Source organism: Bidens hawaiensis, unplaced genomic scaffold (genome assembly GCF_021521415.1).
Source record: "Bidens hawaiensis isolate Kalapana, Puna unplaced genomic scaffold, B.hawaiensis_p1.1 tig00032193_1, whole genome shotgun sequence".
Taxonomy (NCBI): domain Eukaryota; kingdom Viridiplantae; phylum Streptophyta; class Magnoliopsida; order Asterales; family Asteraceae; genus Bidens; species Bidens hawaiensis.
Window position 1 is genome coordinate 223,849 of NW_027495481.1, and position 25,751 is coordinate 249,599.

At 35.6% G+C, this 25,751-nt stretch overlaps 1 long non-coding RNA gene across 1 annotated transcript; it reads left to right on the forward strand.

The window, feature by feature from the left end:
- The first annotated feature begins 21,758 nt into the window (after positions 1 to 21,758).
- On the forward strand, positions 21,759 to 24,788 carry LOC143583262 (uncharacterized). Its single transcript, XR_013144135.1, has 5 exons — positions 21,759 to 22,054; positions 22,137 to 22,253; positions 23,405 to 23,468; positions 23,558 to 23,656; positions 24,322 to 24,788. It is a non-coding gene; the product is annotated as an uncharacterized LOC143583262 (long non-coding RNA).
- The last annotated feature ends 963 nt before the right edge of the window (positions 24,789 to 25,751 follow it).

Here is a 25,751-nt window from a genome sequence, read left to right on the forward strand (position 1 = left end):
CGCCTAAGGTTTAACTTCGCCTAAAAGCCAAGTTCGCCTGAGGTTTAACTTCGCCTAAAAGCCAAGTTCGCCTGAGGTTTAACTTCGCCTAAAAGCCAAGTTCGCCTAAGGTTTAACTTCGCCTAAAAGCCAAGTTCGCCTGAGGTTTAACTTCGCCTAAAAGCCAAGTTCGCCTAAGGTTTAACTTCGCCTGAAGCCAAGTTCGCCTAAGGTTTAACTTCGCCTGAAGCCAAGTTCGCCTAAGGTTTAACTTCGCCTAAAGTGAAGTTCGCTTAGAAAATAAATTAAAAACCTAATGGAAAATGTGTTAAGGCAGTTATCGAAAATAAAATTTTTCCAAGCTGACCTGGCAGCTTAACCCCAGCCAGGGGCTCTGCCCCTTGGACCCCGCTAGGGGCTGCCGCCCCTAGAACCCCGCTGCCAGGGGCGCTGCCCCCGGACCCCCGTTCGTTGTGGGTCATATATAGATAGAAATACAAAACGAGAAGTAGTAGTTAATTGATATGTGTAAATATTATACAGTTAGCCGAGCCCAGTTAAAGAAAGGAATTACGATCAACGGCGAGCGTAACAGGATCCAGGTGAGTTTCTAGCCCCATTCCTTGTTATGTTTTCGGGGCTGTGTGCATACTCGATGTGTTGTTAATACATTTATCCTAAGTGATAAGTGTATGCCATATGTGATATATGTGATATGTATGAATGATTGCTTGATGGTTCGTGAACGATCTTCGGATATTGCACGTACTGTCAGGTTGTAACGTTATAAAGCCATATGCGATATATGTGATATGTACGAATGATTGCTTGATGGTTCGTGAACGATCTTCGGATATTGCACGTACTGTCAGGTTGCAACGTTATAAATATGGCAAGTATGATATGTATGTTTATGTGTATGAACGTAATAAAGTTAATAAAAGAAGGAAATGACGGTTGTATGGTTGTATGGTTACGAAAAGGGTACCAAGCCCTAATAATACTCGAGGTATGTTGCATGGTTGTATAGTAACGAAGAGGAAACTGAACCCTACTAATATTCGAAAGCAAGGGACCAGACCCTTATAATATCTGTGATGTTAGGGACCAGACCCTTACAATATCTGTGATGTTAGGGACCAGACCCTTATAATATCTGTGATGTTAGGGACCAGACCCTTACAATATCTGTGATGTTAGGGACCAGACCCTTATAATATCTGTGATGTTAGGGACCAGACCCTTATAATATCTGTGAGGTTATAGGGCGAAAGGCTCTTTAAAACGTATGATTATGAATGTAAAGAAAGTATGTAAGTAAGAATGAAGGTATGAGTACTTATGTGTGTATGAAAGAAAGTTATGAGGTTAAGTACGTATGTATGTAATAAGGTATTGTATGGTATTGTATGATTAACTAGAACTCACTCAGCGTAGCTGACTTTTAGTATGCACGCAGGTGAGTAGGTTGAGACAGCTGGCTTGAGTGGAGGACACATGGCAGAAGACTAAAGCCTGGCATCTGAAGATCTGATATGTTTTATAAGTTATGTTTTGATTTTGAAAGACAAGAGGAATGTTTTAAGACATGATTATGAATTGATATGTAATGTTTTATGAAAGTTTTATATTCCGCGTAAAGTTTTTAATTAACTCTGATATTTAGAACTGTGTTTATGAGTAAATCCAACACGAAAGTAGGGTTACCGGTAACGGGGCCTTACAGGACTGAAGAAGGAGGTCGTGAAAAAGAAACCTCAATCTTCAAACTTCCAAGGTGTTTGTTACAATTGTAATGAGAATGGCTATCGTGCGAACCAATGCAAGAAGCCTAAGCATGAGCGTGCGCATATGGTGGATGAAAATGGTGAACCGTTGGTGGAAATGATCACCGAGCTCTCAGCAATGATTGAAGAAATCAATCTTGTGGGGGAAAAACCGCAAGGATGGTTTATTGATACGGGTGCGACCCGTCATGTGTGTGGTGACAAGACCCTCTTTAGCACCTTTAAGGAGGCTGCTAGTGATGTTAAGTTGTTTATGGGGAATCAAGCAACGGCCGACATCAAGGGTGAAGAGAATGTGATCTTGAAGATGACTTCGGGAAAAGAGCTTACTTTGAGCAACACTTTGTATGTGCCCGAAATTTGTGTGAATTTGGTTACGGGTTGGTTGCCTAATAAGTTTGGTTTTCGTTTAGTGTTTGAGTCGGACAAGTTTGTCTTGACTAAGCGTGGAATGTATGTTGGTAAGGGCTTGCCCTCAATGGTATGTTTAAACTTGATGTAACCGTGATTGGAAATGAAATGAATAAGGCATCTACTTCTGCTTATATTATTGAGTCTTTAAATTCAAATGTTTGGCATGGTAGATTAGGACATGTAATTTCAATTCAATTCGTCGTTTAATTAAATTAAAAAGCATACTAACATTCCACATTGATACAAACTCAAAATGCGAATCATGTGTTGAATCCAAACTTACAAGATCATCCTTCAAATCGGTTGAAAGAATAACCGAAACACTTGATTTAATTCACACCGATGTGTGCAATTTAAAAATGTGCCCAACAAGAGGGGGAAACAAATATTTCATCACGTTTATTGATGATTGCTCCAAATATTGCTATGTATATTTACTTAAAAGTAAAGATGAAGCAATAGAAAATTTATCTTGTTTAAAAATGAAGTTGAGTTACAACTTAACAAGAAAATTAAACGTGTGAGAAGCGATCGAGGAGGTGAATACGTTTCACCATTTGCGGATTTATGCACACAAAGTGGAATAATACATGAATTAACCCCTCCTTATTCTCCACAATCAAATGGCATGGCGGAACGAAAGAACCGTACATTGAAAGAGGCGATGAATGCCATGTTGGTTAGTTCTGGGGTGAGCCATGACATGTGGGGGGGATGCCATTTTAACGGCATATTATCTTTTAAATAAGATACCTCTCAAGAATAGGTATGAGACTCCTTATAAGTTATGGAAGGGAAGAGAACCTTCGTACAAATACATGAAAGTGTGGGGGTGCCTAGGTAAAGTCACCGTACCACCTCCTAAAGCTCTTAGGATTGGTCCCAAAACTGTTGATTGCATTTTCATTGGATATGCTCACAATAGTAGTGCACATCGGTTTTTGGTACATGAATCCAAAAATCCAAATGTACACGTAAACACTTTCATGGAGGCGAGCCCCAATACTGTCTCGTATTTTGAGCACGTGTTTCCTAAGTTAGGACACACACATGAGGCCTCATCATCACGAGCGAATGATGTAGGTGCAAGCTCGTCAACACAAAATGACGACTTGGTTCATGAAGGAACACATGGACGACCCGAGACTGAGGATGGTGATTTAAGACGAAGCAAAAGACAAAATGTTGCAAAATCCTTTGGTCCTGACTTCGTAAGCTTTATGGTTGAAGGTGAACCTAATACCTACCATGAAGCGGTGACCTCACCTGAAGGACCTCAATGGAAAGAAGAAATCAAGAATGAAACTGATTCGATCTTACAAAATCATACTTGGGAATTGGTAGATCTTCCAGTTGGTTGCAAACCACTTGGATATCGTTGGATATTCAAAAAGAAGATGAAAGCCGATTGAAGTATTGATAAATACAAGGCGAGACTAGTGATCAAAGGTTTTAGACAAAAGGAAGGTCTAGACTATTTTAATACTTACTCACCTGTAACACGTATAACCTCTATAAGGTTGGTGCTTGCAATCGCGTCTTTACGAAGTTTGGAAGTGCACCAAATGGATGTAAAAACGGCTTTTCTAAATGGTTATTTAAAAGAGAGATATACATGGAGCAACCTGAGGGTTTCTCCGCCCCTGGTCAAAAGGGCAAAGTATGCAAACTCATCAAGTCTTTGTATGGCTTGAAGCAAGCTCCAAAACAATGGCACCAAAAGTTTGACCAAGTCATGATTAGCAATGGTTTCAAAATTAATGAGTGTGATAAATGTGTTTATGTTAAAAACACAAATGGAGGTTATGTTATTTTATGCCTTTATGTGGATGACATGCTTATCATTGGGAGTAATGATAAAATGGTTCAATCTACAAAAGGCATGTTAAAGGCACGATTTGACATGAAAGACATGGGTTTAGTTGATACTATTCTTGGAATAAAAATCATTAAAACCAAAGAAGGTCTTACTTTGAGTTAAGCACACTATGTCGACAAGATTCTTGAAAAATTCAACAAGGAAGACAAGCGAGTGGCTCGTTCTCCTGTTGACACTACTCTACATCTATGTAAAAATAGAGCTGAGCCGGTTGCTCAATTATAGTATTCAAGAATCATTGGAAGTCTAATGTATCTCATGACATGTACGAGACCCGATTTAGCATACGCGGTGAGTAGGCTAAGTAGATATACTAGCAATCTAAGTGTTCAACATTGGAAAGCTATTATAAGGGTGCTTAGGTACATAAGATACACAAGAGACTATGGTTTGTATTATACCAACCATCCAGCTGTGATCGAAGGGTATACTGATGCGAACTGGATTTCGGATATGAAAGATTCCAAATCAACAAGTGGGTACGTGTTCCTACTTGGTGGGACAGCAATATCTTGGAAATCATCCAAACAAACTGTAATTGCTAGATCCACAATGGAGTCTGAATTCATTGCCTTAGACAAATCTGGGGAAGAGGCAGAATGGTTACGTCAATTCGTGGAAGACATTCCACAATGTCCAAAGCCGTTGTCGGCAATTTGCATACACTGTGACAGTGAGTCTGCAATTGGTAGATCTCAACGTTCAATGTATAATGGCCAATCAAGGCATATGAGACGTAGACATAACACGATACGACAACTACTGTCAACGGGTGTTATCACGATTGACCATGTGAGGTCAGAAGATAACATTGCAGACCTGTTAACAAAAGGCTTAAGCACGGATAAATTTTATAAGTTGTCGAGAGGAATGGGAATAAAGCCCGCGATAAAGGAAGTATGAGGTAAACCTAACTTAGCAGACTGGAGATCCCAAGAACGAAGTTCAATAGGCAAACTTAATCATATGACCAGAGGCAGTCACTGTGGGGGAGTACCCCAAAACCAAAGGGAGTCTTGAACTTCCTAGTCCTTTCTCCTAGGGGAGTACCCTAAAACCAGTGACATTTGGGAGAGGTTAAGCATATTAAGGTTAAGTGAAATAACCATGATGCTTTTAATGATTCATGGGAATCACCTATGTTAGAGAGAAGTGTGGTCGCTTCGAATGAAATTGTGGGGAGGCGCAATTTTCTAGAGCTCTCGCAGAACCAGGACCGTGATCCATGACCATAACGGACACAAGAATGAGGGGTTGACCAAACCAGGGAGAGTATTGTGTGAAGGCATATTGTCGTCTACACAAATGGGGGTCTGTTCAAAGTCATCGCGACTACAAACCGCTAGGAGGCTAAGTATGCTTCACAACGGAAGGTTCAAAGGGTAACACCTACCTATCCGGCAATACTCAACTGCTGAAATTTACTTCGAAGAATCGATTTCCATTCATGTGGGGGATTGTTGGAAAATTTGTTACGTGTGCATTAGTAGGTTGTTATGACACAACAAATGCACACTAATAGACATTGATGAATGAGATATCGATGTGTGATTGTGTGTATTTGAAAGAAAATACTATAGTGGTGTATCCCACATTGGTGGGATGAAAAACATGTGCCTTGTTTTTCCTCTATAAATAGAGAGGTAAACTAAGTTGCAACACACACCAAACCTTACACACAACACAAGCATTGTTGCAAAGTTTTTCCAACTTCTTCTTTTTCTACTTTTCTGGTTTCTTTTATTCGAACCTTTTTCAGGTTTACGGTTAACTCCGGCTGTTGTACCCTGGGAAACAACGAGTTCTCTTGGGAGACTCGAAATATTGTTTTAAGGGCCACATGTTCAACACGATCCTCAGCCAAACCGTTTATATTTCTTTTTTCCGTATTGTATTTGGTTTATTTCTTTGATTATGTATTGTATTTCAGATTCTTGTATTGTATGGTATGAGTAATAAAACTGCTTGTTAATTTTCTGTTTATTTACTCAATTCACGAATTCGGTTCCTACAAGTATTAATGGATCATGTTACCATATAATATTGATATGGAAATTATGGAAAACAAGTACCGGTACCGTTATCATTGGTGTCCGGTCAAGATTGGTATGATACAACACAAATAATCAGTCATACAATCTGATCCTTACTTGGTAATTCAACTTCTTCTAGTTATTCTTAGTACATTCTCTCCTCTTTTGTATCCTTACATGGTAACCAAACTTCTTCTAGTTATTCTTAGTACATTCTCTCCTCTTTTGTGAGAGTATATACTTATATGCTAAAACGTATATGCGTATATACATATATGCCAAAACCTATATGATGTATATACATATACGCCGTGTATGCCTTGATTATATATATATGGTCTCTTGTTTATTGTAATTGTAATTTTCATTCTAAGATAATAATTTTTTTTCCTTCCATGCTTCATTTCTTCTTTTCTTTATGTGTTATCGTTTTCAACGATTACATGATATCAAAGCAAGGTTCTTAATCATGTTCTTCCTTTCAGCCGGTTTCTCTCGTTTCACCGGTTTCGTCTTCTTCATCTGATCTTTTTGATCATTTTTCTTTGATCATCCTTATATTGGTTCGGAAATTGATTGTTCCTTGATCAATTCCATTCATTTCTTCCATTTTTCATCTATTTTCTACTTAGTTTCTTCATTTCAGAAGTTTTTAACGGTTCAAACTTCATCAAACATTCACAACATGTCATATTCTTGTTTTTGAACAGTTTCTCAAAGTTTCAGATCATTTCTTATTCATTCTCACTCAAAATCTTCTTGTTCTACTTATAAGCCATATTAGTTCTTTTCTTTGATCCATATATCCTCTTATACTCTGTATAAGATTTCAAGTTGTATATCTTATACGTTGGTTGTTTAACGTATAACTCTTTGTTGTATGTTTCTTCTTCTCGCGCATTTCTTTCGTTCTGCCTTGTTCAATGGGAGACTCGAACAGTTTTGTTTCTCCAAATGAGTCCATCGATTCCTCGAATCCTCTTTCTCTTCACTCTTTTGATCATCTCGGGATGATCCTCATTTCCAAATTCATTGACGGTACCGGCTTCAGAGCTTGGAAAAGAGAAATGACGGTTGCTCTATCAGATAAAAACAAGCTCGTTTTCATCAACGACACTTTAACCATGCCGAATAACGAGCAACAACTGGCAATTTGGTAACATTGTAATGAAATGGTGATCACATGGATTCTTAACACTCTCACTCGTGACATCAGTTATGGTTAGGCAAAAGGTGCTCAGTTTTATGACACGATCAATTAAGGAAGCGACCTAGTTATGACACGATCAGAAGTAACATTTTGATGATGCAACCTATTCCTACTATCAACCGTGCACATGGTATTATAATGCAAGATGAGAAGCAAAAGGAAATTCACTTTCTGTATCTATTAGTGCAAGCAGTGGAGGTCCTACAGCGGAGGAACATGGGAGAATATAAGAACTTTGATGTGCACTCATTGCAAGAGGAATGGACATTCAGTGAACAAATGCTATAAGTTGATTGGTTTTCCAAAAGATTTCAAGTTCACAAAAGAAAAGAAGTTTGCTAACCTTGCTGAAGATCAAGGAAAGATTGGTCGAAATCAGGCTGAACAACAACAAGGAATATCTCAGCAACAATATCATGATTTGATGGATTTATTGCAACAAACTAAAGTTCTACCTGGTACTTCAACCACATATGCTGCTAACAGTGGCACAACCATCAATCAAGAATATTTCGGAGGTATAATGTCTTGTAATTCTTCATAACATTATTCCAAATGGATCATTGACACTGGTGCCATTATCAAAATTTGTTTTCAAGCGTTTCTTTTCTTAAAAGTTCAATTTTCATACTCTTCTTAATAGCACATCCATCACAGCCCATCAATATGGCAATGTTCATTTGACTGATATATTTCCTTGTCGAATGTTCTTTCTGTGCCACATTTTAGAAATAATGTTCTCTCTGTGTCAAGATAATGTTCTGATACTGATGTATTGTTCTTTTCTCTAAAAATACCTATATCTTCCAGGCACCTTCTCTGAAGAGCCCACATGTTCTTTGTGATATGCTGAATGGACTTTACCTCCTCGAGGCCACTAAGCATTTTCCTGTAAATTATTTTTTTCAAATAATGTTTGTAACTCTCTTGTAAGTTGTGGAATTTGGCACAACAGACTTTGTCATTTACCAAGCTACAAGCTGAAACAATTACCTTTCATTTTAATACTTCTTTGAAATCTATTGATCATTGTGGTATTTGTCCTAAGGCAGGACAACATAAACTACCATTTTCTACTAGTACCACATCAACTAATAAATTTTTTGAGCAAATCCATATTGATGTTTGGGGAAGGGCGGGGGGGGGGGGGGGGTTATCACACATCTACCAACAATGGCTTTAGATATTTCTTAACCATTGTGGATAATTACAACAGAACGTGATGGACACGTTTTCTTTCCACTAAAAGCAATGCCTTTCCCATACTTCAGTCCTTTATTGTTATGGTTAGCAACCAATTTGGCTCTAATGTGAAATGCATCAGATTCGATAATGCTTTTGAACTAGGATCTTGATCTGTTCAAAGTGCTTTTTTTTAGCAAAGACATTGTTCATCAAACCACTTGTGTAGTTGTCCCTCAACAGAACGGCATTGTTGAAAGAAAACATAAACATTTGTTTGAAACCTCAAGACCTCTTATGTTTCAATATAAGCTCGGGGGTGATTGTGTTTTAACTACAATACATTTAATCAATCGGTTTCCCACGGAAATTCTTCACAATAAAACTCCTTATGAGGTTTTAAAAGGAAAAGGGTCCTTCTTATGATCACATGAAATCTTTTGGCTGTCTTGTTTATGTTTCCATCTTGTCTCATGGAAGTGATAAATTCAAACCAAGGGTTGTGCCTTGTGTTTTTCTGGGTTATGTAAGGCTCCGATCCCATAACCCTTCTTTGGCGTTGGATTTACTCATAAATACAGTTCTAAATATCTGAGTTAATTAGATATTTTCACGGAATAATAAAACTCAATCATTTCTTACAAACCATAGAATACTTGTCTTAACACATCACAAATTTTCTAAACATAAATCATAAAATAAACATCAGGTCTTCCATCTTTAGATGCCAGCCATTCAATCCATGTCATGTGTCATCCTCATGCTAGCTCTTTTAACCTATTTACCTGCGTGCATACTAAAAGTCAGCAACACTGAGTGAGTTCTAGTTAATTAGGCAGCATACAATACATTCATATACTACGTACTTAACCTACTTTACTTTCTTTCGTACATACATAAGTACGTGCCTTCATTCTTACGTTCATACTTTCGCTCTTTCATACTTTCTTGTTTTAGCTTACTTATACATACATAATTATTTCTATGTTTAAAGATTCTTTCGCCCTATAACCTCAATTATTAGGATCTGTCACCCTCCTTTCAAATATACTATTAGGGTCTGCCACCCTTCTTTCATAGATATTATTAGGGTCTGTCATCCTAGTTTCACAAATATTATTAGGGTCTACCACCCTCTTTTCACATATATTATTAGGGTCTGCCACCCTTCTTTCACATATATTATTAGGGTTTGCCACCCTCTTACCGCCAATTCATATATAACTTCCTTTTATAATATATTTATATACTTCACACATATCCTTAACTCTTTTCTATATCATTTGTATATCATACATAGATTATTCATAAACATATACACATTATTCACAAGTATTCATATATCATATACTTACCATTTAAGGTAAGTGTATTAACTAATCACATCGAGTATGCACACAACCCCGAAAACATAACAAGGAAATGGGGCTAGAAACTTACCGGAGCTCGGTTCCTTTCCGAGTTAATGGTAACTCATTTCCTTAAATGGGAACGGCTGACTGTATAACAATTACACGTATCAATTATCTATCACTACCATATCATATTTCTAGTTTAATATAGCCCTCAACGAATGGGGGTCCGGGGGCAGCGCCCCTGGCAGCGGGGTCTTGGGGCAGCAACCCCTAGCAGGGTCCAAGGGACAGAGCCCCTGGCTGGGGACGAGCTGCCAGGTCAGCTTGGAAAAACCTCGTCAGAAAACTGAGGTTCGGTCTTTCTTCTTAGGTCATTTCCCGTTTTAAACGTTACCTTTCATTATTAATTAGTTCATTGTTTTTAGCGTATATACCGTATAAGTCCATATTCTTTGCTTAAATACATATACGTCATACATACACATACGTCATACATACATATACGTTATACATACATACACATTATACATACATATACGTTCTACATATATATACGACATACATACATACACGTTATACGTTATACATACGTATACGTTATACATACATATACGTCATACATACATACATACATGCATGCATGCATGCATACATACATACATATATACATACATACACGGTATACATATATATACGACATACATACATACACGGCATACATGCAAACACGTTATACATACATATACGTTCTGTATACATATACGCCCATATATGCTCAAACATGCCTTCTTCTTCGCGCTTTTAGGGTTTTTCTTCGACTCCAGCGTCGTTAGCCGCCGTTAGCCACCATGGTTGGCCGGATTTTGATTGTTCAAAACCCACTTAACTTCAGGGTGTCTAGATCCAAGCTAAGGTGGCCCTTAAGCTAGTTTTTGGTTGATTAAATACCCGAATAAAGCTAGATCTAGATTCAAACGACTTATTTGGCATCACGGGGCTGCGGTGTCGGGTTCTAAATGGTTGTGTCAGCTGAGATAAATGATTTCTTACTTTCAGTTGGTCTTGGATTGTTGAATAGAATAATGTAGAGAGTGCTTGGCTTAAGTGTGTGTTTTTTGATGGTGTAGGCTAAGGTGTAGAATGATGAAGATGGAAAGGATTTAGGGTTTAAGGGGTAGTTATACTCCCTAAGCCATTGGACCTTAGGCCCATCTTCATTCTAAGTCCATGATCTAATTCCATCTATTTTAGCCTACCATCCTTCTATCTTTATTATTATTTTATTATTAATTTCTTTTTCTACTAACTCAATTTAATTATTCCGACATAATTAATATTTTAATATTATTCATGGAAATTTTGGAATGTTACAGGTTATCCTCTTGGTAAAAAGGCTTACAGATTATATGATCTTGATACAAACAAGGTTATCATATCAAGAGACGTTTTCTTTGAAGCTTATTTCCTTCAATAACTAAATATAAAGAATTTCGTTTTTCCATCCATTGATCTCATCAATCAATTTTTTAATGATCCATTATCTACTCCTTCTCCTGTTCATGTTTCTAATCCTCCATCTTTTGTTCCTATTTCTGATCCAGAACCTACTAATCTTACTGAGTTCTATTCCGGCCTCATACTTAAATGACTATGTTTGTAATAACTCTAAATCTTTTCATCATTGTTTTCATGCTGCCACTAATTCATACTCATCGCGTATCTATTTCTCTACTTCTCATCTTCTTCTTTCCAGTCAGTCTCTCACTCAAGCGATTTCTGATTTATATGAGCCTATTTCTTATAAGGAAGTTGTCAGCATTCCTGAATGGAAAGATGCCATGAAAGCTGAATTTCAGTCTCTTGAAAACAATAATACATGGGTTGTTACTGATCTTTGCCATGGAGAGAAAGCTATTAAGTGCAAATGAATGTTTAAGGTTAAACACAAAGCAGATGGAACTGTTGAATGTTGTAAAGCTAGATTTGTGGTGAGGGAAGATACACAAAAAGAGAGGATTGATTACAATGAAATTTTTTCTCCTGTTATCAAGATGACCATTATCAGAAGCCTTGTAGTTGTCGCTACAAAGAGAAGTCGGCCTCTATTTTAGCTTGATATTCATAATTTTTTTCTTCATGGGGATTTAGATGAGGATATTTATATTTTGTCATAACCTGGAAAGCAACTTCCTGATATAATTAGGTACTTACACTTCAGAATTCTCTATATGGTTTAAAACAAGCTCTCAAAAATGGTATGGGAAATTGTCTTTCGCATTAAAGTCAAGAGGGTATGTGGGTTCTCAGAATGATCATTCTTTGTTTGCAAGGTGTATGGGATCATCAGTGGTTTATGTTTTCGTATATGTCAATGGCATTTTAGTTACTGGGAACAATTTGGAAGAGATAAATAATATCAAGACTTTCTTGGATTCATCTTTAAAAATCAAAGGTCTGGGTAGTCTCAATTATTTTTGGGTATGGAAGTTTTTACACTACAAAAGTTGTTATCATGAATCAACAAAAGATCGCTAAGGACATTCTTTCTGATTTTGATACTTCCAATATTCCCGTCACCAAATCACCATTGCCTCATCATTTACAACTTAAATCTCATGAGAGACTTGTTCTTGATGGCCCATTACAATACAGTAGGCTTGTTAGTAAACTTAATTACCTTACTCGTACAAGACCTGATCTTGCTTTTGTTGTTCAATTTCTGAGTCAATTTAGGCAAGATCCAAGGATTTTTCATTGGAATGCAACATTTCCTACCCTCTTATATGTTAAAGAGACTTTATCTCAAGGATTATTTTTCAATAATATCCTTCATTTGCTCTGCAAGCATTCTGTGATTCGGACTGGGCAGCTTGTCCTAATACTCGTAAATCGCTTAGTGGTTTTTTTGTTTACCTTGGGCTCTCTGATTCTTGGAAATCTAATAAGCCACCTACTATTTCTTTGAGCGCGGTTTAAGAAGAGTACCGTTCTCTTCGACGTGTGACTGCCGAACTTGCCTGGTTGACATGACTTCTCTCAGAGGTCAATGTTCCTAACCTTACTCCTGTCACACTCAAATGTGTTAGTCAAGCCGCCATCTATATTGCAACTAATCTTGTCTTTCATGAGCGGGCTAAGCACATTGAAATAGATTGTCATTTTGTTTGCGAGAAGTTACAGGAGGGCCTAGTGGCTTTGGTGCGTACGAACATGAAAGACCAGCTTGTTGACATTTTTACTAAGAGCTTACCAGGGCCTCATTTTCACTCGCTGTTATGCAAGTTGTGGTTTTCTCAACCTCCAACTTGAGAGGGGATGTGAGCATATATAGTTACACGCTAAGATGTATACGCCGTATATGTTATCCGATGTGTAACTTACACGGCGAATATACATATATGCGGTGTATGCCTTGATTATATATATAGTCTCTAATTTCTTATAATTGTAATTTTTATTCTGATGTAATAAAAGTTTTTTCTTTCCTGCTTCATTTCTTATTTTTCTTTTTGTGTAATCGTTTTCAACTATTACAACTTTTGACTCAAAGAAATCTTACTAGGAAAACAGTGATTAAGGCATTGCTAAAAATACACATGATACAAGATAATATTATATAGTGATTAAAAACTCTTCAAAACAAAAGTCAGATAATATTTTTTTTCAAATCGGAAAACATTAATAAATGACTGAAGTCATATCTTTACATGTGGGTTTGTTAATGATGATACATATTGCAAGATATATATAGTTAAACGGAGTGCTTATGGTGCACTTGTTTCGATGTTGCAATCATCAAATTCTCAATTTTTTGCACACGATGCCAATTGCGATCAGCACCACGGCATCACAACATGCATATCAACAACGCAGGCTTTGGTTTGATTTGTTGAGGGTTGTGTATATCGATCATATAAAATAACATCTAAATTTAATTACAATAAAACATACCGATGATAGATAGTTAGCTTTCCAAGAAGAAAGGTTATTTTTAACTATCTCCAAAACTGAGCGTCAGTTCTTTTTAAGGTTCATGCAAGCCCCAACAAGGAAAAAAAGGTGTCACAAAAACCCAAAATTTTCAAACAAAGGAATTTCAAAATATCTTTGTAAATTGATCTCAGCAAAATCTGTTTCCTTCAAAGTTTTTGAATGTTTGAAGACTTGTAAAACTACACTATTTTGACATAGTGTGTTAAAAAAGGTAATCACTACTTGAAAATGTTTTGAAGGTCGGCATTTCTTGTGCTTGATGAAACAATTCAAGAAAGTTGATGTAAATGGGTTTGGTTTTGTGTATAATGTGTTTTAATCCGATTGTATTTGGCTTTTGCATGAATTCTGAACATTTTGGTCCACGAAGAGTATGTAGCCCCCGTGTCACAAAGGGCTATTTCGTGTTTATGTATATCAATGTGTTATGATGAGTCCATGCAAGAGTTTAATAATCCACTACTATAAAACAAGGGTATCACCAATTGGACCAATATATTGAAAATTCATCCGTGATGGTGATAACCTACGAGAATTTATCGGTATATTGGTTGTGAGTGATAATTTTCCCACGGAATGCCAACATAAACATTCACTGACGTTTAACGACGATTCTTCTCCGGCTAAATATATACTTCTCTGTAAAAAGCTTTACTCTTTACTAAACGATTAACGATGGACCTTTCTTAGGCCTAATTTTGATTGCCAATGGTTAGTCTATCGATAATCCGTATGTAGGTAATTATTTTCTCACATGAAAAATTTGTTATTTTTTAATTTCCAGCGATAAAAAATTTTAATAAATCCACAAATTACATTTATTTTATAGAAAATAATTAAAAATCTCGAATTTCAAAAAGTAATTGTCTTTGTTTACTATTTTTAGATACAAATTGAGATTGATATATACCGAGAACATAACTGACAGATTTTCAGAGGAATATCTGTAAAACTTTTAGTGACAAAAATCAGGATTCATGTCTAGAAGGTTTAATAGTTTATGAGAAATTGTTCTGTTTTGGTAGTGGCTGGTTTCCAACACATGTGTAGTCGGAAACCATTACAAAAAGATTAATCGAGAACCAAACGTGGAAAAGGTTGACAAAGATAACTAATCGTCTCTTACCATCGACAGATCCGCGACAAACTTTCATATTGTCGTGGTTTGCGAAAGACGGGTTCATAAAATTTAAAAATAATTTTAGAAAATGGATGCACGGCACAATCCCGATTTCGAAGTCATGAAAACCAAATACCAACACAATTACCGTTAGTGCTCTAGATTGCTATGATACATAGAGGTGGCAATGTGAGTGGGTTGGGGTGGATTTGGGTGATGGGTCATGATGTGTATGGGTTAGGATAGGTATGGGTCATGATGAGTTTTTAAAATAGAGGGCTATAATGGATATGAGTCAAGATGGGTAAAGCGAACCCATCTTGACCTAAGTAAAGGTTGACATACAAAGGGTTTAAAAAACCCCTCAAAAAAATATTCAAAATAACTATTAAAAAAATAATAACTCAAAATATAAATAATAAATACAAAATGTAAAATAACAAAAATGTTTCCCACATCATCCTCGTTCATTAAAAAAAACCGTTTTGTACTGGTTTAGGTTCGAGTTTTTCGGGGTTTTTTTTCAGTTCGGTTTTTGTGTTTTTTTCTTTTCGGTTGGTTTCGGTATCTGCTCGGTTTCAATGATTTCGGTTTCGATTTCTCGGTTTTTCCGGTTTCAGTGTTGTTTTGTTTTAGTCAGTTTTTTCGGTTTCATTTCGTTTCGATTCATTTTGTTTTATTTTGGCCGGCTGCGTTTCAGTTTTTTTGTTACGTTTTGGTAAGCTTTTTAATTGTATTTCGTTTTTTTTTGTTTCGTTGTGGTCAGTTTTTCGGTGTCATATCGGTTGTTTTCGTATCGTTTTGGTCGTTTCTCTATTTTGTTTCAGTTTTTTTGTTTCGTTTTTGTCGGTTCGGAGTTTTTGATTCGTTTTGGTCCGGTTTTAAATTGCATTTAGTTTTTTTATGTTTCCTTTTAGTCAGTTTTTCAGTTCCAATTCAGTTTTTTTGTTTCGTTTCGGTCGTTTTTCTATTTCGGTTCAGTTTCGTTTCGTTTTTTTTGTTTTGTTTTGGCCGGTTCAGTGTTTTATTTTGTTTTGGTCAGCTTTTCAGTTGTATTTCGCTTTTTGTTTCGTTTTGGTCGTTTTTGAATTTTGGTTCAGTTTTTGTTTTTTTGTTTCGTTTCGGTCGATTGGTGTTTTGTTTTGTATTGATCGACTTTTCAGTTGCACTTCGCTTTTTTTTTTCGTTTTGGTCAGCTTTTCGGTTTCATATCGGTTTTTTTGTTTCGTTTTAGTTTTTTTGTTTCGTTTTGGTCGGTTCAGTGTTTTTGTTTTGTTTTGGTTAGCTTTTCAGTTGCATTTCGCTTTTTTGTTTCGTTTTGGTCGTTTTTCTATTTCGGTTCAGTTTCATTTTGTTTTTTTATTTTTTTTCGATCGATTTGATGTTTTTGTTTTGTATTGATTAGCTTTTCAGTTGCAATTCGCTTTTTTTTCATTTTGGTCAGTTTTTCGGTTTCATATCGGTTTTTATGTTTCATTTTAGCCGTTTTTCTATTTCAATTTTGTTTCGTTTCGGTTTTTTGTTTCGTTTTGGTCGGTTCGGTGTTTTTGTTTTGTTTTTGCCAGCTTTTCAGTTGCATTTCGTTTTTTTTTTGTGTTTCGTTTGGTCAACTTTTTGGTTTTATATCAGTTTTTGTTTCGTTTTGGTCGTTTTTCTATTTCGATTCAGTTTTGTTTTGGTTTGGTCGATTCGGTGTTTTTGTTTAGTTTTGGTTAGCTTTTCGGTTGCATTTCGCTTTTTTTTTTGTTTCGCTTTGGTCAGTTTTACGGTTTAATTCCCGTTTTTTTTGTTTCGTTTTTCTATTTCGCTTCAGTTTCGTTTTTGTTTTTTTGTTTCGTTTTAGTCGGTTCGGGGTTTTTGTTTCGTTTTGATCGTTTTATGGGTTTCGGATGAGTTTTGTTTCGCACATGATAGTTTGAGTATTTTGAATTAGATAAATTTTGGATAACTTGGATATTTTGTTTTGACCCATTTTAACCTATAAATAAAACTCACTTGTATATTTTCAACTCATCCTGACCCACTTGAAGAATTTTTATGATCCATCCTAACCCATTTTACTTTTAAAGTTTATCCATCTTAACCTAAAACAATCCATTTGGGTTGGGTTTGCCACCCTTACGTACCTCTAATCGGTCATAAAAATCTCATCCTACTTGGTTATACAACTCCTAGTCATTCATAGAGATACTCCTCTTTTAATGCAAGTGAAAATAATGAGAAAAAAACACCCACTTTATACAAGTAGAAAATAAAGTTGGAATCACATCCAAAGCTTTCATACGAAGGACTCAAAATTTGTTTTATAAATGTATTATCTTCAAGGCCTTAACATTTAGGGCATTGTATAAGAATATACATATTGTATGTAATGTAATAAAATTTATTTAATTCTATATGGTGAGCTTTTGAAGTTTCTCTGAAGTAAAAGTGACCCACTAATACTATTAGGCTTAACGTAGTGGGTGAAATGTGGGAGGTGATTGGGGCGATTTTAGGGGGGAACACCGCCACCCAACCCCCCCCCCCCCCCCGGCGATTTTAGGCCGATAAGGGGCGGGGGCGGGTGGGTTTTGTCGTCGGGAGGAGTTTTGGTTTTATTATTATTATATTACTATGTGTGTGTTATATATGTATGTATATATATATATATATATTACTATTTGTAGCCACTACACCATTACAACCCAAAAACAAATACCCACCCCTTGCTGACTGGGCGCCACGTGTCGCAATTCGCCCCAATTTTTAACCCCTCTACTACGCATAGCGTTAGAGAATGTATTACGACTAGTGAAGCACTGCCACATAGACTCTACATCTATAAAAGGCACCCGCTAACCATGATTTCTATTGAGCGGCGAATAAAAGCTAATGTTTGAGTTTTTTTTTATATTTTAAAAAAACATGAATGACATACTAGCAAGAATACACTCACGAGTTGTGAGCTCACAGGCCATGCACTCACGCAGGGACAGTAAAGTGTTCCTGTGAGTGTTAGCCGAGGTGACGCATTCCCCTCTCACCGCTTGTGCCGCGTAATTATAATTAATAAAACAAAATATGATTGAAAGTAAGGGTAAAGATTATTGTATATGAAAGGTGTGTGGGAGAGCGTAACGTACGTAGGCTTACTCAACACTCACTAGAAGACCATGCGCCACCTTACGTGAATGGTCCGTGAGTGGCCACTCAGTGTGCATAGGCCTGTAAACGAACCGAACATTCGGTGAACTGTTCGTGAACCGTTCGGCGGGAAGTTCGTTTATTTAATAAACGAAAGAACATGAACACAAAATTTGTGTTCATTTAATTAAATGAACGAACATGAACAAATGTTCTGTTTGTTCATTTATGTTCATGAACGTTCGTTTATGCATTAATAGAAAATAATTAAATATTATCTGAATACGTCATCTGCTTAAACGTTTTATATATGTTAATTTGTGTTCCTTTATGTGTTTTCAGATTTAAGTTTGTTTATGTTTGTTTGTGTTCATTCACATTGGTTCATATATGTTTATTTATGTTCGTTTATCTTTGTTTAGTTATGTTTGTTTAGATTTTATACAAATGAACATAAACGAACACAATGTCGATTTTTAGATAAACGCACATGAAAATAAATATTTGTTCGATTAAATGAACGAACACGAATATGCGCATGTTATTCTCTCTTTTGATGTTTTATTTAGGGTTAGGTTTAAGAGTATTTTATGCTTTCTCATCATATCTCAACTATTTTGTTATCTGAATTCACAATTTGTGTTTAGGTCATCACCTTATTTGCTAATTGCGTTATAATTATATCTAGCTATGTGTTTTTTATGCAATTGAATTACATCTGGATCAATTTATAGCCTTGATTTGAAATTATACGGTATTAAGAGATGCTATTGGTAGAATTGGGGCAATTGGTGATTAGGTTTACGCATTTTTAGGATTTTTGTTATCCGATCTGATTACTGTTTTATAAAATTCAATCAGATCCGTTTTATGGATGCTTCGTGTCGTAGATAGATTTCGTACCCAAAAATCAACCTGTTTCAACATAATACTAACGTAAATGTAATTATAAGCTTTTCTGTGATATAAAAAAAATGTAATTATAAATGGAACATAGTTTGAAACTCATAGAAACAACTCAATAGAACCTTTTTAACAGATGAGAAATACTTTGAATTTACATAAATAAATAAAGAGAACAACCTATCTAAAACAAAATGATTTTTAAGCACCATTTTAATTCATAAATATGTACTTTTCACCACAATATCTTTGACAAACCTTTAAAGAATGAACACATTCATGTAACCAAATCTGCAACTGTACATCATGTAGCATTCCATTTAATATCAACATGTATCATCCCATTTCGCGAGTTAATAAGATGGTACTTCTCGTTAATCCGATTATTGTAAACGACATCCACAAGATTTATAATAAGAACCAGCGATTAAGACCAGAAACAAATATAACAAAATCTACCTTTGATATGTACAAGTGACGTTTGAATGAACAATTTAACTAGAAAAATCTAAACATCAATAATCATCATTGTAGCAAATATCATGGATAAATCATGGATTACGTCTGATAGATTATCAAATGCATATGAAGAAGGTGTGGAGGTCTTTTTAGAGTTTGCCCAAAGTAATAATTCAAAATCCAATGTTATTCTGTGTCCTTGTGTAAAGTGCATCAACTTGTGTCACCACTCAATTGACAATGTGCGTTATCATCTATTTGCCCACAGTTTCGATGAAAGTTATACAATTTGGTCTTTCCATGGTGAAAAACTTCTCGAGGTTGATTCTAGATGCCCTAATAATTCTAGATCCCCCGAGTTTGATTATACAAGGAAATGCTACATGATGCCTTCACATATGTAGAAGAACCTGATGCATTGAAATCACTCTTGAAGAATGTGATAAGCCACTTTACGTAGAGTCAAAGTATAATGCACTTAGTGGATTATTGAAATTCCAACATTTGAAGGGTCAATTTGGTTGGTCAGATTCTAGTTTTGATGCTTTGTTGGGTGCCTTAAGAGATGTCTTACCATTAAACAATACAATCCCTAGCTCGATATATGAGGCCAAGAAGTTGCTAAAAGGAGTAGGTCTACAATATGAAAAGATTCATGCATGTGAAAACGATTGTGTTCTATTCTGGAAAGAACATAAGGATGCTTCTCAGTGTCTAACTTGTGGCAAATCTCGTTGGAAGGAGAATACCAAGAACGTTCCTTCAAAAGTTTTGTGGTATTTTCCTCCCATCCCTAGATTTAGAAGAATGTTTTCGTCACCAAAAATTGCAAATGACTTAACTTGGCATGCACAAGGCCGGGCCAATAACGGTAAGATAACTCATCCACGCGATTCCCCATCTTGGAAGCTTATTGACAACACGTGGAAAGACTTCGGAAAAGAAGATCGGAATCTTAGATTAGCCTTGTCAGCCGATGGCATTAGTCCTCACAAGTTATTAAGTTCCAAGTATAGTTGTTGGCCGGTTATTCTAATAACATATAATCTACCCTTGTATCTATGTATGTCAAGAAAATTCATGATGTTGACTCTATTGATATCAGGGCCAACCCAACCAGGTAACAATATTGATGTCTACTTGGCACCATTGATAGTAGATCTAAAACTCTTGTAGGAAATTGGTGTTAAGACATATGATGCTTACAAGAAAGAATTCTTTAATCTAAGAGCAATATTACTTTGGACTATAAGTGACTTCCCCGCATATGGTAATCTTTCGGGGTGTGTTACCAAAGGTTACTATGCTTGTCCGGTATGCTCAGAGAATACCTTTTCCCAATGGTTGCCAAAGTCTAAGAAAGTATGCTACCTTGGGCATAGAAGATACCTGCCACTTGAACATCCTTTTCGTAAAAGAAAAAGACATTTCAACAATCAACAAGAGAAGAATGTTATAAAAAAACCATTATCTGGTGAAGACATCTACGACTATCTGGCGGGATTTAATAATACATGGGGAAAGAAGAAAAGGTCAAAGAAGAAAAGGTCAAAAAAGAAAAAGAAAAGTATCGATGAGAGAGCTAAATTATGGCATAAAAAATCAATTTTTTTTGAACTTAAATATTGGAAGAAGTTGCTTGTACGTCATCAGTTAGATGTTATGCACATAGAAAAAAAATGTGTGTGAGAGTGTTTATGGGACATTGTTGAACTTACCTCACAAGACGAAGGATGGATTAAAAGCACGGGAAGATCTTAATGAGCTGGGCATTAATCCTGAACTACAACCTCAACCAAAAAGGAATCGACTTTGGCTTCCACCTGCATGCTACACATTGAATACCTCGGAGAAAGTTATGTTTCATGATACCCTGTCTAACATAAAAGTGCCTGATGGGTATTGTTCCAATTTCAAGTCTAATGATTGTCATGTACTAATGCAACAACTTCTTCCTTTTGCAATCAAGGGGGTGTTACACGTGAAAGTGAGGAAGACAATAATAAGTTTGTGTAATTTTTTCAACGAGTTGTGTAGTGAAGTAGTTGATGTCAGTAAGTTAGAAAAGTTACAAAGTGACATCGTATTAACTCTATGTTTGTTAGAGAAGTATTTTCCTCCTTCGTTTTTCGATATCATGATTCACTTGATGGTGCATTTAGTGAGAGAGGTGAGGTTATAGTGCTATTTGCTTGGAAAATGGGCCCATCAGAGAGTTCGTGGTTTTAAAGAGATTTGGGTCGTACGCAAGGCCTTCTAAAATGATACTCAGTCAAACAAATAAAGCAGGCCCCTTATTAAATATAGAAAGAACTAGGAAGATACACGGTGCGTTGCACCAGGTTGATGTTACTCGTACAAATTATTAAATAGTGTTGCACCAGGTTGATGTTACTCGTACAACTTATTAAATAGTGTAGTGTGTCTGCAAGTTGAGGTGAATTTTATTGGTGCCGGGTTACGAAACCGTAATAACAGCTTGGTGCAGCAACTACATGACAGTTTAATGTTTCTAATGCAGGATCAAAGTAAGAAAGCTAAAGAAGTTCGCGCACAAAATAAATACAACCATCATTTGAGCAGAAAGGGATACGCTGGACTTGCTGTTGAAATTGTATGAATTAAATTAATCGAATAGTTTACTTGTATTTATTTGTTTATTCGTGTTAATTCTTTTTGTAATCTTGATAATTTAGATGCAAAAAACCGGCAAGAAAGAAGAGGAGATTGATAGGGCAACGTTGTGGAAAGAAGCAAGAAAAAATAAAACAGGAGATTTTGATGAAAACGTCCAAGTGGTTGTTAATAAAATTGTAAGTTTATTTCATGTCTAGTCATTGTAGAAGAACAAGGTCTGGGCAAACCCGGGCATGGGACCTAAATATTAATAATTAATATAAGAATTAACATAAAACAAATTAAAAACTTTGTAAGGTCCGGGAAAACCCGGGCTCATTTTAACACATTCCTTTGGCTGATTTATTGTTTTTTAGTTAAAATATATACGTTTTATAATCATCTTTAAATATTATGATCAAAACCTTAAACGAGCCTAAGCTTTGCTTGAGCTCGTGTAAACATCCCTAACTGGACAGTGATTAGGTATTGTTTGAGAGTATTTCTTTTGATCAGAAGATTCAACATCTTCCATCTTTTGTATGCTATAAAAACTGGCTTTGCATAAAGGACATGTGAAAACTTTTTTCATTGAAACCTGTATGTACAAATTATATACAACATATATGGTTAAAATATAATTGTTGTGATCTAAGAAATTGACAAGTGTAGAGGATTGTGAAATTGACAAGTGAGGAAATATCTTTTTAAATTTTAATTTATCCCAATTATAGGATGAGCTACATCAGTCGGGACATTATGAATCATGTGGAACACATGATGTGCTCACTGAGGCCCTGGGTACTAAGAAACAACGTGGACATGTGCGCGGAATGGGCAAGTTTGTAACACAAGTTTTAAATAATTGTTCGTAAAACACAATTTATTCACTTAGTTTAGTTTTTGTATCTTATCAGGCACTTGTTTGAGCAAATCAACAATGGGTCAAAAAGAAATCATGGAATTTAGCCTCGCCACATGAACGTAAATCAAAGTTAAAAAATATTGATGATTCAAGTCGAAGGATTGCAAATCGGTTGCTTAACCGAAAGGACAATGACATCATCTTGATTCCCTACAATCCCGGGTCTAATTATCAAAACCATCCAAATCGAAATCCTAGTTTTACTAGTTTTATTATTGTTTGACTAAATTTGGTTTTTGTTTTTTTTAGAAATCATTGGGTGCTGGCCGTACTACACATGAAAACAATGACTTGCTATTACCTTGATTCTCTAAGGCCAGGAACTGTTAATTTGTAGTTGCAGCAGATTATCGATGGGTAAGTTATACAAAATATGGAAACAATATGTCTTAGCATTTGATATATTTCTTAACATTTTTGTAGTGCAATGAACTTGTACGGTACACAAAGTGGACCGAGGGTAAAACTCAATTGGGTCAACGCTAGGGTGAGCATTTAATTCCATATTGAAATATTAGTTTTAACCGCATTATATGAATCTATGTTACGATGACTATTTGTAATGTATTTATGTAGTGTCCATGTCAGCCGGGAAGCACCGAATGTGGCTACTTTATGTTAAAGTTCATGAAAGAGATAGTTGATGAAGGAATTAAAATACTGGTCAATAACAATGTAAGTATAACAACTTTTTTATATTTTCATTATTGTATCAGTTTAGTAAATTTATGAACCGATTATAAATGGGCTTTGACTTTTGTTGACCAAACCGAACCAAAAGTTTTAAACGGTGGGCTTGTGAAAATGTAGAGTGGATGATGCAGGGCAAATCACTGATATTATATCTACTTATTCATGTCACCAATTATGATACAGTGATGGAACTTTAAGGAATTAATTAACTGTGAAATTCAAAGTTAGCAACCCGGTTTTAAAATTAAGAGGTTCTAAGAAATTACTGATTATATATATTTATGTATGAGATGTAATGAAATATGAAATTAGATGTTAGTTAAATGTTATTATTATTATTACTTGTTATTTGTTAATTTTTTGAATGGCTAGATGATACTTTAAGTAGGATATTAATCTGATTTAACTAATGATGAGTTAGTAGGGAGAAAGGTATTATGTTCAGAAGCAGTTTAGAAACAATAATTAATTGTTTGACTTCAATTTTTTTTTTTTTTGTGGATTTGACTGCAAAATTGACTAACGGGTCAAAACTGTAGTTTAATGGTCAAAAAAGAAGCTTTGACTATTAAAAGTCAAACGGATCAGATAAATAAATCATCAAATCATTTGAACTTTAGGTTTAACTAATCTAAATTTTTTCTCAGGTTGGATGAGGGAATAATGAATACACGGATGCTGATATTGATGGAATTCGTGAAGAATGGTCGACTTTTGTGGCATCCTTTATTTACCAGTGAATGTTCGTATCGATGTTAATGAAATGTTAAACTTTGAAATATTGTGAAGAATGGTCGACTTTTGAATGTTTGTTAGCATGTTGAAATATTATATGAAATTTATTATTTTGCTATATATGAATTTTAGTTTTATTATGAGTCGCTAATTGTCATTATTTAATGTTGAAATTATAAATCTGTCAAAAACATTCTATTTTATGATACTTGAAACCATGACACGCAAACGCGTGTCGAAAAAAAGATGTCAATAATGCTTGTCATAAATGCATGTCATAAAAAGATGACACCCAAATTTGCGTCATTGTTACTTTATGACATGGCATTCCTTGACACGAGATATCGTGTCATCTACCCCTTTAATGACGCGTATAGCGCGTCATTAAAGGACTATTTTCTAGTAGTGGTAGGATTGACTTTGCTATTCAAAAGGGAGTTGCGGCATAGCTTGTTGCACGTTTGTCTGCCACTTTATTGTAATCGTTTTGTTTAATTAATATTAATTAATTAAATAAAAAAATAGGATTCATCATCTATAAAAAAGAACACGAAATACACGGTATTTGATTATTTTTATTTTTTTTCTGTACATTCATATAAATTTTAGAGAAACTGAGTAGTTTATATAATAAAGTTTTTTTATTGGCTAGTAAATAGTTTTCACGGTTTTGGCGTGTATATGGGTTAACATTTTAATTATTAACATTGTTCTTATGTTAAGTTTTTCAAGTACTTTTAAAAAATAACTAAATCATTTAGAAGTTTTGAAAAAATAAATAAATAAATAAAAGCATCCACTAGGCACTAGGTACGTATAACGCGTGGTGAGTAAATTAGTGAGTGCCTTCCTACATACGTGACATACGTGGTGGTGCTCACCACTCATCATTTTTTCTAAACGACCAACTAAGTAACGCCGGGTATATCGTACGTGATCTCCACTGGCAAAGGTAGCCCGAGCCAGTCACTAGTCCGGACGGACGGAGCCCCTAACGGTCCACCCTCTTGAGGGATTCACCTGAGAAAACCCGACCCTCACGCCCGCCTAATGGCACGACAACGAGGAGCCGATAAAAACGAGTGAGATCAGGACTCGAACACTGGCAAGCCAGGGTAATCCCTCATATATCTCATATAAATTGATGATAGTAAAGTTTGAATCTCCTACCTCTCACTAGTAAAGTGAGTGCTCTACCATTGAGTCACGTCCAATTTATCCCACTCATCATTTACTAGGTTAACACACGCCCTAACGTATTTAATATTTTTCTTTTTTTAATTATATATACATATCACACTAAAATCCAAAAGTATAGTGTACGTATATAACACTACTAGAT